Here is a 13,532-nt window from a genome sequence, read left to right on the forward strand (position 1 = left end):
TATCTAGAAGGCTAAAGACTTGATAATTAAACCAATGCTATTTTTAAGATGCACAGGGCGTATCCGCGAATAATTTTAGGAGATGGTGGATATGAATTGTTCTAATTTTTTTTGAATATTATAAATTACCATTTAGAAAATGATTATTGATTATTAACAACATAACATGAATTCCAAATTTTTTATTAAATATTCCAAATATATGAACCATCTATTTATTGTGGGATATAAAAACTTACGTTTTTGTTCCTCTGCTCCGTTTTCGCTTTGTATATATGTATATAGAGGTTTCCGAGATCAGGATCATAAAATTGGAATAGATTTTTTGCCAACTAGTCTATGAGCGTTTTGGTTTTGGGGTCAGCAAATCAAACAACAAGTTTACTCTTTGTAACATTTATTCTAAGCTGTCGAATACTCAAGTATTCTTCATTGGGGACTGACATTATGGTCAAAGTACAATTTAAAATTTTTGGATAAAACAAAATTAAACATTACTTACATTAATTAAATGAGGATTGTTATCAAATTCTTGGGATTCAAAAATCAATATTAAAAATAACACTTGGCGTAAATATAAGTTTGTTGATTCTGGTTGCTATTCAAATTATTGTATTTTTTTTTTTCATTATATTATGAATGATAATAATTTTTTATAGGGTAGGTTAGATTGGATCGTCATCAATGAAGTTGAATATTTTTTGGTTAGATGAAGAATCATATTAAATTTGGTAATTATCTAGATTAGGTCACACCCCCTCCGATTTCGTTAAAATTTTAGTATGTTATAAAGAAAATTACGCTGAACAAGAATATATATATATATATATATATATATATATATATATATATATATATATATATATATATATATTCTGATTATGCAGTAAAGCCGAAATTTTATTCAAATGTCAAGGTGAACAAAAACAGATTAAAAATGAAGGTTGTGGAAGAAATGACAACTTTACATGTTATATTGGTACCTCGACTTAATCCTATTGAATTAATATAGGCGCAAATAAAAGGGGTGGTTGTGCAAAATCATTTAAATAGAATAATAATATAAAGCTATTATTTTACAATTACTCAACCAATTACGACACCTTCTATCATGATTTTTTGTTTAATTAATACACTTATCATTACTTCATACCAGCTTCGGTTATTACATTATAATTTTCAAATCAAAATATTCCGAAAACGGTACACAGTGTCAAGTTTTATCAAGAGTACCTTTTTGGTGTAAAATTAAATGATATTTGAGTTCACTTGAAATTTTGCTAAGTAAATCTAATATCATAAAGTTATGTTCAATACTACTTAGTACGAACCGTGTAACTATCGCTCTCTATGAGAGTCAGACATAAAAACAAATTCATTGGATGTATCAGCTTCCAAAACATATTCGTATAAAGTTTCAATACAATGTAGCCAATAGTTGCGGCAAAATCATAAAAAATTTGTATTATATCATAAAATTTTTCACTGAGCAAACCCAAAATATTTTTTAGTTCAGTATCTATCCAAGAAAAGGGATCACCTTTTTTGAAACACCCTGTATATATTAATACTTTGAAACTACTATTTTTTAATCAATGTGCCATTTATACGTACAAATACCTCAGTAGAGGAGAAAACTACCATACACATCCTCTGCAAATATCGAGCTCTTATTAATTCACGGGGAAATTTCTCGAAAATTCTCCATTTCTGGAAATCATTCATGGGCCAAGGTGAATGCGCCCAAGAAGACTGCAAAGGAGTAATCCAATACCAATTCCATTCTAACTAATAATATTATTATTTCAAAACCTATACTTTATTCAGTAAAAGCTCTTTATTCGCGGGGTATATGTTCCAAAAATATGCCGCGAATACAGAAACCGTGAATACGAAATGGTAATTTGTATAGGATTATGGGGGATACGTTCCTAGGTGACAAAATAAATAAATAAATACATAAAAAACAAATATATAAAAAAATCAATTTTATTTAAGTTTTTGAACATTTTGATCAATTATCTTTAGGCTTAGGCAACGGTTTGAAGAATTTTGTAATTTTCTCATGCTTGCAGTTTTTAAAAGCTCCTTCAATTCAGAAATACGGAGCAGTCGCATTAGCAATTTGCCTCTTAAAAATGAGGCTTCGTTCCATATAATTATTTCATAAAGAAATGTTCATAAAGAAATCGCAAAGCTCATTTGTCATTCTTAAACCTTCACTAAGATTTTTCAAATTAAATGTCACGTTTCCAGTGCTTGTTGAAACCTCTTCTTCAATGGGCTCTGAATTTAACTTTTTCTCCAATTTGGTTTCAGTCAAATCTTCATCTTGCGATTCAAGCAATTCCTGAATGTCACTTGATTCTATCTGCTCGAACCCATCTCGTCCTATTGAATTCGCGATTTCGGCTATGTTTGCAGTCATAGTTTGAACTTGCACAGATTCTTCATCATTTTCCGCAGTCAGAGCAGGCCACAGTTTTTTCCAGCATAACTTCAATGTGTGTGACTTCAGTTCTTCCAATGATTCTTTTATGTTTACGATGCATTTTGCAATGTCAAATTTCTTCCAGCATTCCATAACATTCTTATCAGGATTACATTCCATATTATCCAATATGATTCTGATGTAAGCTTGAAGGCCTGTATTATTCCTTGGTCCATAGGTTGAAGCAAACCCGTCGTGTCGGGAGGTAAAAATGACACTTTTATATTTGGATGCATAGTTTCAAATTCGCGAGGATGACCTTGTGCATTGTCCAAAAGTAGAAGTGCTTTAAAGTCTAAATTCTGTTTTTTTTAAATAAGTTTCAGCTTCAGAAACAAAACAATTCCGGAACCAGTCACAAAAAATAGCGCTTGTAACCCATGATTTCTTATTAGCACGCCAAAACACTGGCAGGTTGTCCTTGTTTTGATTTTTTAAAGCCCAAGGATTAAACGATCTGTAAAGCATCAGTGGCTTAATGACACAATCTCCAGATGCATAGCAGCAGTGTAACTCTATTCTTTGCTGCCTTAAATCCAGGAGCAGACTTTTCGCTTTTAGAAATGAATGTTTTGTTTGGCATCCTCTTCCTTCCAAAACAGTGCAGTTTCGTCTGCATTAAATACTTGCTCAGGTTTGTATCCTCCATCAGCTACTAGGTTGGCAAATTCTTCTGGATATCGCTTTGCTGCAGAGCTGCAGACTTTTACCATAGAACGGAACAGCAACATTTAAAATATGTATATGTACTTCATCATTGAATAATAAGGTTGTTTTCATTCTGTTTATTTACATTCTAAAAAACACCGATTGCGGTGAAGGCGGCTTATGTCAAAGTCGTCGGCAATATCATTTAACATACAACAACAACAACATTATAAGATCTATTTTACTTTTTTTATTAGTCCATTTGACGGCATTTACAAAGGATATTGGGTTGGATACCTATTGGAATCCTTTTATTATTATGAATGTAATTATTAGATCCGCGAATAAAGAAATTTTTAGCCGCGAATATAGGAATTGGGTTACATTTTTTTACTCCACGAATAGTGAAAACGCGAATGAAGGAAGCGCGAATAAGGAACTTTGACTGTATACATTTTAGTTTATCTTTTACCCAATAAAAGTTCAACTTCTTATATACAATAGATACTAAAATAAAAAATCAGCAGAACCCGTTGTTTGCATAAAATAAACCAAAAGTAAAAAAATCAATCGCTCTAAAAATATAGAGTTCGAATTTCTTTAAAACGATCAAAACATTTATTTGCTTTTCAGCCCACTTACTATAGCCAATTAAGAGATCTCGCAGAACTCTTGCAATTTTTTATGTTTCCGATCTAAATTAAATACAAGAATGAAATTAGTTCATATTTCCGTTTTACTTACTTATCCGCAATATTTTCTACCATAGGTGTAGAGGTGATATTTCTTCTCCATTTAATTCTATCTTTTGCTTCCTGTTAAGTCCGTCTCCAGTTCTATCCTCTTTTTCTAGGTTTTTAGCTATTTCCCCATTTCCCACTTCTTTCTGGGTCTGACTCTTTTCTCCTTTTTGTTTGTTTCGGTTTCCCATATCACCTTAACCGCTCTGACCTCCTGCATTCTCACTATTGTACAAACCTCAACTGTTGTTCGATTTTTTGGACTGCACTCACTACGTTAATCTATGTCGTTTCTTATTTAATCGAGTCTTTTTACTCCCTCTATTTTTCTCAGTATTTTCGTTTCTCAAGTAATTTTTTACTTCAATTTGTTGGTTAGCACCCAGGTCTCGCATGAGCTTGTATGTAGTACAGATAGCAATATCCCTCTATAATTTTTTCAATCTTTAAAACTGAATTTTTTGTGGATGGGTGCTATTATTGTTATTCTCCACTCCTCTGGAATTGTTTGCGTAATCCATGCTACAAGCAATATTTTGTGAAATAATTCCGTACCCTTATTTCTTAAGTACTTCAACATATCCGTCTTTACTTCATCTATTTCCAGTGCTTTAACTATTTTTAGTTTTTCCATCCATTTTTTGTTATCCATCTTTTATTTCTGGCCTGGCTCTGAACATGTTACGCTTGTTGTATATCGTCTTCTGTTTCTAAATGTTCTTCGTTTCTTCTACTTCTATGTCCTGCTGTTAATAATTATTCGAAATGTTCCTTCTATCTCTAGTTTTTAGGTGACTTATTGGACTTTTTCTCTCTTTTTTGATATTTTTGCATTTTTCCATCTGCGTTTTTTCCTCCCAAGACTTAGTCTTAACTTCTTTTACAAGGTGTTTCACTTTGTCCCTTTGTTATTTGTATATTTCATAATCTTCATTCTTATGATTATTGCTGAGGTATTTCTTCCATAATATTTTCTTCTATTTTATCTCTATTTTTATTTCTTCATTCCACGACTTTCAAATTATTAACTTTTAAAAAACTTACACGATCACGTATATATTTTTTCTGTGGGAACGGTCGAAATAATTCATATATATCTTTTGTTATTAAAACTGAGCAGTCCGCCATTTTATTTGTGGAAAACAAAGCAAGTGTGAATCTATAGTTGTTTTCTACCTGAAAAGTAGAAGTAGTATTCGACACTTATTATAATGGTAAAGTGTTGTGCTCTCGGCTATAAAAGTCACAGGCAGAAAAGGGAGCCAGAAATATCGTTTTATCGTAATCAATAAATGAAGTATGCATCATTAGATTATTAGTAACCATTTCTTTCTATTGTTTGAAAGTTAATTGAACTGTGCCAATGATATATAGTCCATTGAAATGTTACAATTTCAGTGCCAAACTGAATATTTTTTTTATTTATTGGACATGTAGAAGGGGTGAATACAAGCTTAACTAATCTTACAAAAAATTTGTGAAGATATATTTTGTAGCAAATCGATTTGCCTACAATTATGCCTATGTGACTTTTTGTCATAAATCCAAAATTTAAAAAGTTATGAGCAGAAAAGTGAGAAAGTTTCATAGAAAATATTCTTTTTTGCTAATAGCTTTTTTTATATTGATTTTGATTTTAGCAAAAAATTATGTGAGAACAATTTTGTTTAGGATCTCTTCTCGAAGATTTTCCTCTGAAATTTTTCGTAACGGGAAATTTACTGTTTCTCCATGCTTTTTCAGGATGTGACACAAACATCAGCCGCCTATAATATTGGCAAACTAAAATTGATAAAAATTTTGGAAAAACATCTAGTGATATTCCTGAATAAGAAAGTTTTTTCGTTGCTTTATACGATGGCACTAGACAATATACAAACGATTCTCAAATACAGTATCAAAAAATTCATTCAATTTATCATTGCTTCCTCCAACACAGGATGCAGCCCATTTTCTCAGTCTACGAGTGTATCACCAGGTCCAATCATAGCTTGGAAAATACTATAATCATGAAGATTGGAGCTGGAAAAAGCATGGAAATATTAGGATGCCAATCCAAACTTCGAAGCATCCAGCACCTTTTGATCTTATGACAATAAATTTTTTGTAAATGTAAAAGAAATTGTGGAAAGATGTGCGGTTGCTGGAAAACAGAGCACAAGTATATATAGACTATTGATATTATGATAAATCGATTTATCATATTTATTTTATTTGGAAACATTTATTTCCGGAGATACCGCAAGTGGCCATTATCTCAGGAAGGCTAACAGATATCGAACCATAAATAACTTTGTTCGATAGATCTCATCAAGATCCATCTGTGTATGAAAAGTCATGAGGATTGACGCATGTGCAGAAGAGTTTCTGGGGAAAAAGTATGCAAATGCATTATTTTCACGAAAAGTCAATAAATAAAAAAAAATTTAGTAATTTTTTGTAAGGTTAGGTTAGATTAGGTTAGGTTAGTTTAGGTTATTTTAACGTGTGTGTGTGTGTTGTCTTAAGTTATTCATTTATTTTATTTATACAACATTTAAATTATTTTATCTTTACATGTTTTTAATTTTTATCTTATTTTATTTATACACCTCTTAAACATTTTATTTATACAAGTTTTTAATGTTAGGTTAGGTTTTATTTATATAGTAGATTTAGGTTTAGTTTAGTTTTTAAGCTAGGTTAGATTTATAAAATAGTTTTTTTTTATTTTACTTATACTAACTTTTTAATGTTAGGTTAGGCTTATATTTATATTTTATTTATACTATAAATTTTAAATTTTATCTATATAGTAATCGTGAGAATTTTATTCATACACAATTTTATTTATACAACTTATTTTATATTATTCTATTTATACAACCTTGTTTTATTTATACAATTTTACTTATACATTGTTTTTATCCTTTTATTTATACACTAGATATAAGTTTTATTTATATTATTTATTTATTCATATTTCATTTATTTATTTATAGTTTTTATAGTTATAAGGAATACGGAGCCAGAAAACGGAGAAAGGAGCAAAGCCGGCGCAAGAACGGTTCCACTTGCGTCGGTGGAGAAGAGGGTCTTTAGCTGGGAGACGTCCACACCAGTGGATGAATCCAGCACGCCTGGGTCCACTTCCCAGAAGTCTTTGGAAGATTTTTCCACCCACAAAAAAAAGGTTAGTTTAGGTTAGGTTAGGATAGATTCTGAGCCACAGCCTGAACCATTGAACAAGAGTAGAATAGAATAGCTATCTAATAACTGATTGATCACATAATTATGTAGAAGATTACCTCACCAGCAAGTTGTCTGTGGAATAGGCCTACTGTGGATACCACGTAAAAAAATGCGCCTACAGACTCTACCTTGTAGACCTTTTGTTTTGACCGAGTTGTCATAAGCATGAATGAAGGTTAGAAAAATTATAGAGGAAAATCTTCGTGAAGAAATCCTCTACAAAATTGTTCTGGTATAATTTTTTGGTAAAATCAATAGAAAAAAAGTTATTAAGCAAAAAACGATTTTTTTGATGAAATTTTTTCACTTTTTTGTTCATAACTTTTTAAATTTTGGATTTATTACAAAAAGTCACACAGACATAATTGTAGGCAAATTTGCTACAAAATATGTCTTTACAAGACATCCCTTTTCTCGAGATGGGACAAGGGAAACAAGGGCGGCAACCACACAAACTTGGGGTTAAGCTTGTATTGACTCCCCTTACATGTTCCATAATATACTAATATTATACCTATTAAACATTTGAAGATACTGAAGCTACTTTCATTTGTTATTTCAATAATTTTATTGTGGTATTAAAGAAGTATATCAGTGGCGTAGATGATGTAATTCATAATAAACATTTTTTTTGTTAAATATATATTTTTTTCTACTATAATACTTTACTCATGGTATTCTATCATGCATTACCTGTACTTTATTTAATCCATTAAGACACAAGTCGTATCCTAGTTGCATAATAGTACATTAGGTTACTAGAAGTAGAAGGCTATCATTATCGTTGAACCCACTGCCGAGGCGCTAGCCGATGCTGTGCAAACTGGGCGAAACATATAATGGGTCTTTTGCTCCGAGTGACATATAAATAATAAAAATAATACATTGAAATTCTTCTTCTTGAGAAATTTTTACAATACACTTTTCAGAACTGACAAACATCAAATTAAATAAAAATTAAATGACGGTTCCTGTGTACTTGGTTACAACGCCCATAATAAGACGTTGCTATCGTTTCTCATTATTTTGCTACTAGTACAATAAAGAGCGTTCGTTGTTTTACTAGTAAAAGACCAAGACCATACCAATTAGACCACTTTTAAAAATATCTTCTAATGGTTGTGATATTTCATTTTAACATGATTTAAATGTTACAGCTTTCCTAAAAATTTGGAAAGAAGAAAAACGTAGATAAAGGATATAAAAATTGATAATTGAGAACCAACAGTAAATTATTGAATATGTTCAAAGCATGTTCACCAAATGTGCTTCTACAAGACGTTTGCTTAATGAGGGAATCCACCACCATTTTTTCTGAGCTGCCAAATATGTTCAACCATGAGTGTAGAAACTTTGCAGGAAGGAATTGGGGTTGTAACCCAAAGATCCTACGGTGCATGTATGGGGCAGTGGTTTGGAGTACTAGAACTAGTCCAAATACCAAGAGGAACAGCCTCTCAAACGTACAAAGACTGGCTTCCTTATGTGCAACCGGAGCCATGAAAACTTGCCCAACAGCTACACTAGAAGTTATTCTAAATCTCCCACCTCTTCACATAGTTCTGGAAACCGTGGCATAGAAAACATCACAGAATGTTCAAAGACGGAAAACCCGTTCCTAAATAATGACCAACCCTGGGTCATGCCTCAGAACGTCACATCGAAAAAATTTAGCTTTGAGAAAAACTTCACCTTAATAATTAAGTGTAAAAGCAAGTGGGACCAAAACACCATACAAGAAATGAGCAGAAGTGCCATTAAATGGTAGACGAATAGATCAAAAACAGTAGATGGAACTGGAATAGAGTGTACGGGCCTAGAATCAAACACTCTGAAAGTCTGGATAACGCGCCAAGCGTTTTTCAAGCAGAAATTTATGCAATTGAAAAATATATTCGGTTCAATCAAGCCCTTCATGGGACCCGAATTCTTCTGTACTATCAGCTGCAGAACAATGGAAATATAGGAATTATTGGGATAACCTACAGGGGCTGAGAAAGGCAAAGACTCTTCTGGGAAACTATAACCAGAGTTGATCTGGAGTTCCATTGGGGTACTGACGCCTCAACAAATACCTGAAAACGCAATACCTAGCAGAAAATGCGGCGTGCAGATTTTGTTCCAATTAAAGCCATCCCACATTATAGATTTTTTGAAAGGAGTGGGATCAGTTGTAAACAGTGGGTTCTCCAGTGTAGCAGCAAGAAAGGGGTCACAACAGATCTTTTGGATCCTAGTGTATACGAGACCTCAAATCCATACATAAAAGTGAGTAATCACTTTAGAAACAATTCTAATTAGAAATGTATTGTACTGAGGTTTCAATGAAATCAATAAAATTCTCCATACTTCAGGCTCGTAAAAAAAGACGTCTCATTCTCTAGACCCTGGATTTTCAACAGCACCCTCAATTGTAGTCACATTCCCAGAAACTCCTAGAAAAAAGCAGCCGCGACGGAACAAAACCCCAGACCATTATATTCAAAAGACACTTTATTGTTCATGATTTCAACATAAAAATATTGCTCGTTGTTCTAATATCTATCTATATTAGTTTTAATTAGAATAAAAAAGACAATTCAAATTGATTGTTACAAAGAACAGAATGCTTCGTTTATATTTTAACTATTTATCAATATCTTAATTGAAAAATATTCATATAATTTCCGTGACTTTCTTGAAGTGAGGTTTTAACGACTCGAATTAACCATTTCCTCAAATTTCTTAGGCGTATACCAATATTCTTAAAATATTTTTCCAATAAAGTAATCAAAACTGATAAATGTAAAATTTAAGTTTGAAATAACAGCTCCTCAGGTGATTACGTCCATAATGCAATCTTATTAATGTAATAGTGAAATAAGATAATATTTTGTCTGTGTTGATGAAAGTAAGATATGCTTGAAAAAAATTGTCTCCACCATACTTCATATCTTTGAAAATAGCTTAGCATATTTTGCACTAAACCCAGTTTTATTCTATGTCCCTATTATGTAAAGAACAGTATTATTTCATCTCAAAACTTTTTCCTTATTAACTTATAGAAATGTTATAGAAATATGCAAACGAATCTTAAAACTACAAAAAAGAGCTGTTAGATATTTACTCGGTCTAAGCAGCAGGACTCACTGCAGGGACTTCTTCAAAAATTCTGACTCTTCCTTCCTTATTCATCATTGAATCCGTTTGCCTAATTCGTAAGCACACTTCTGCAATTTTAGAAAGGCTATCCACTTAGGAACACGGAGTACGACGTTTACTCCACGTTCAGAATTAAGGGCTCAAAATTTTACAATGCAAAAAATGCACAATCACTTGCCAATTGAAATCAAATCGATATTATCTTTTACCGCATTGCGCAATAATTTGAGGGCATATTTACTGAAAAGTGCCTTTTACTCTCTAAACGACTTCTAATAATATTTAATTCCGGGCATGCTGTATACTGTTTTAATTTTGCTAGGGACTTATATACTAATTATTATATATTTCTATTACCTATAATTTTGTTATAGTTTGGTTTTCTTCTGTATATTGAAATTTTATATCATTTGTTTTTTAGTTTTTACATGCTTTTGACTACAAATTGCAACAATTTTTCGACAAAAAAGCATTTCTCTGCCTGTTCAATTTCAATAGATATTAGAGAAGAACTAATAACATAATTAACCAGTAATATTTTCATTCCTAATTATAATTCCTTGATACGCCACTGTGCGCTACTCGCTTTGGGCCAAATGGTAACAGGCAAGCTTTGAAGGTTACGGTCATCTCTTTTTCCTAGTCTAAGGGATATCCGTACAATATAAAGGAATTTCGTCGGTCGTTCGTGCCGAGAAAATTAATATTAAGAACATAACTAGATTTTACGAACATTTCTACTTCTAAAGGTTTTTAGAAATCATTGAAATTGTTCGATCTGTTTTTTTTTATTTTTACAAAAGCAAATTTCTAATTCAAATCGATCCAATTAGAATAGAAGAGAAATCTATCGATATTTTTTGTCTTTTTCTTAGTTTGACCTCACTTGAAGCAGCTCCCATACTTCACTCTCTTTCAACCTCAATGTATTTTTCGTTTTTCTGATTATATGAGTAACTATATATCAATACTTTTATATACCTTAGATGGTAACTTCTTTAAAATTTCGTTCTGTGGTTTTACTGAGAATAATATATTCAGGTTTTCGTTCTGGGTAAGACATCCGTATCATGCTGATGATGGAAGTGGATGGAGTTTGGTAGAGTACGAATCAACTAAGAAAATGCCACAGGCGTCATCAATTAGTAATCGTCTGCCTCACTTTAAAATATTCCCTCTCCGTCGCTTCAGACTGATATACCAGTGGCGTAGGTTCTTATTTAAATAAAAATTAATGCAGTTCGCAATAAAACATTTATGTGTGCATGGTATGTTTATAATAAACGCAGTTTTTGCACATGTTGAGTGTAATATTTTATCTATGTCGTTAATTAAAAAAAAAACATTATTCGCTATCCGAAACTAGAGACGAACATCCTAGTTCATCCTCTAATGAACTATCAGTATCCTCGCTGTTTTTGTCCTCACTTTCTTCCGATGAACCCGTATTTACTGTAAATATTAAGTGATCTAGAGTGCGGTCTAAAATGTGCTCTTTTTGTATAAGGTCATTCTCATATGTTTTAACATGTTGGCAAATATTATACCACTCTTGTTCCGATACCTCCTCAAATTTTTGCCTAGCGAGTGCCTCCGTATCGGACAGTTTAAATGTTGTATTGTGCGCAGCTACCCAATTTTTTACTAATGCCCAGATTTTTTCGATCGGGTTTAATTCTGGATGATAAGGAGGTAAACGTAGTACACGGTGCCCATGTTGTTGTAACAGTTCGTCTAGTTTGTACTTTATGGGGAAGCGAAATTTATTTTCTTCAAAAATGCGGTATAGTTCTGGTTTTGTTAGTTTGGGGTCTGCTGGTAATCCATTTTCTGTTAGCCATTATTACCTGAAACCAATTTTTTTAAGGAGCCGATTCAAGCTGCTTATACTTATTGCTTCTGTCAAGATTTGCCGGTCATTAATTTTCTGCAAAACACCTGTAATTTCATCATAATTTAGCATTGCACGTTTGCTCTTTTAAATTGAATAGTAACAACAGTAAACCTTAAACTAAGTAGGTACATGACTTTATAATACTAATAAAAACAATTTCTTACACTTTAACGTAGGAAGTCTCTTCTCCAGTACATAAAAATCGTAGATAATTTCTCTTATAGATTTTATCTGATCTGGCGAGGTACGATCCAGCTTTCTTTTTTTAGTGTTACATATTTTTTTCGGCGATTGAAAAGATGTGCTTGGCCCTCCCCACTCAACTTTTTAAGCTTCTTTTGATATCTTCTGAAAAGTAGACTTTGACACCCCAGTAGCAGCTAGTACTCTTTCCCTGAAATATCAAAATATGTTAATATTCTAATTTAAAATATGACACTCAATAAGTAGGTGCCTGTATAAAAATGTGTAAACTCCGCATTTCTTCAACCTACTTCTCGAATTAAATCTTGCTACATACCTGTAATTTTTCAAAGGAATAGTAACTCCTTCATCTGCCTTGTTTTCCAACTTTTTTGGACATTATTTAAAACGATTTTGCCCCTAATGTTCAAAAACAGTGCTATCTGTAGAATAAACTATGGCACAAACTAAAAATAACACCGAACACAATAAATCACACTATCTAAATACTGAGCAACGAACAATACTAAATGCTGAATGTCCGATGTTCGGTCGGTTATGCTTCTGCGCATCCATAAGCGCAAATTATTTATAATATTACCGTACTTTCCTTCCTAAGTAAATGCTTGGCAACATCGAAGAGGGACTCGCAATGGTAAGAGATCCATGGTTACGCGACGATTCCCTTCGAATTCTGATTTAGAACATGCGGCAGTCATGCAGCGTTGCCAGTCTATTTAGCACTTGCATTTCTATATTAAAAATACCGAACAATCGTAAAAAACGCCACTGTCACATAAATGGGATGGGCCTAAGAGAGAAGGAAATTATTGCGGCCTTTGTCAGGTATGACGCGTCTGGCCTTTTCTTAGTTGATTCGTACTTTATATAGGTTCAGTTGGAGGTGATCACTCAAAATATGCAACCATTCATTGCAATAAAAAGAAGCGGAATTATGAAACAGTGATGCAGTAATTGTACAAAAAAAGGAATTGAAACGAGATAATCGCATGAATGGCGTATAATTTGAAAATAAATTGCTTGAAATAAATCAGAGAGTTTGAAACGACAACTACGAGTCTAGACTTTATTTACAATCTCACAACTTATACAATGCATAATCTACAATTCCATCTATTCTTAAAACGTACCTTTCATTTTTCGTATACTAACGTCGCTATTGGTACTCAACTACGTGGTAGGG

The sequence above is a fragment of the Diorhabda carinulata genome, chromosome 6 (assembly GCF_026250575.1).
Source record: "Diorhabda carinulata isolate Delta chromosome 6, icDioCari1.1, whole genome shotgun sequence".
NCBI classification, from domain to species: Eukaryota; Metazoa; Arthropoda; class Insecta; order Coleoptera; family Chrysomelidae; genus Diorhabda; species Diorhabda carinulata.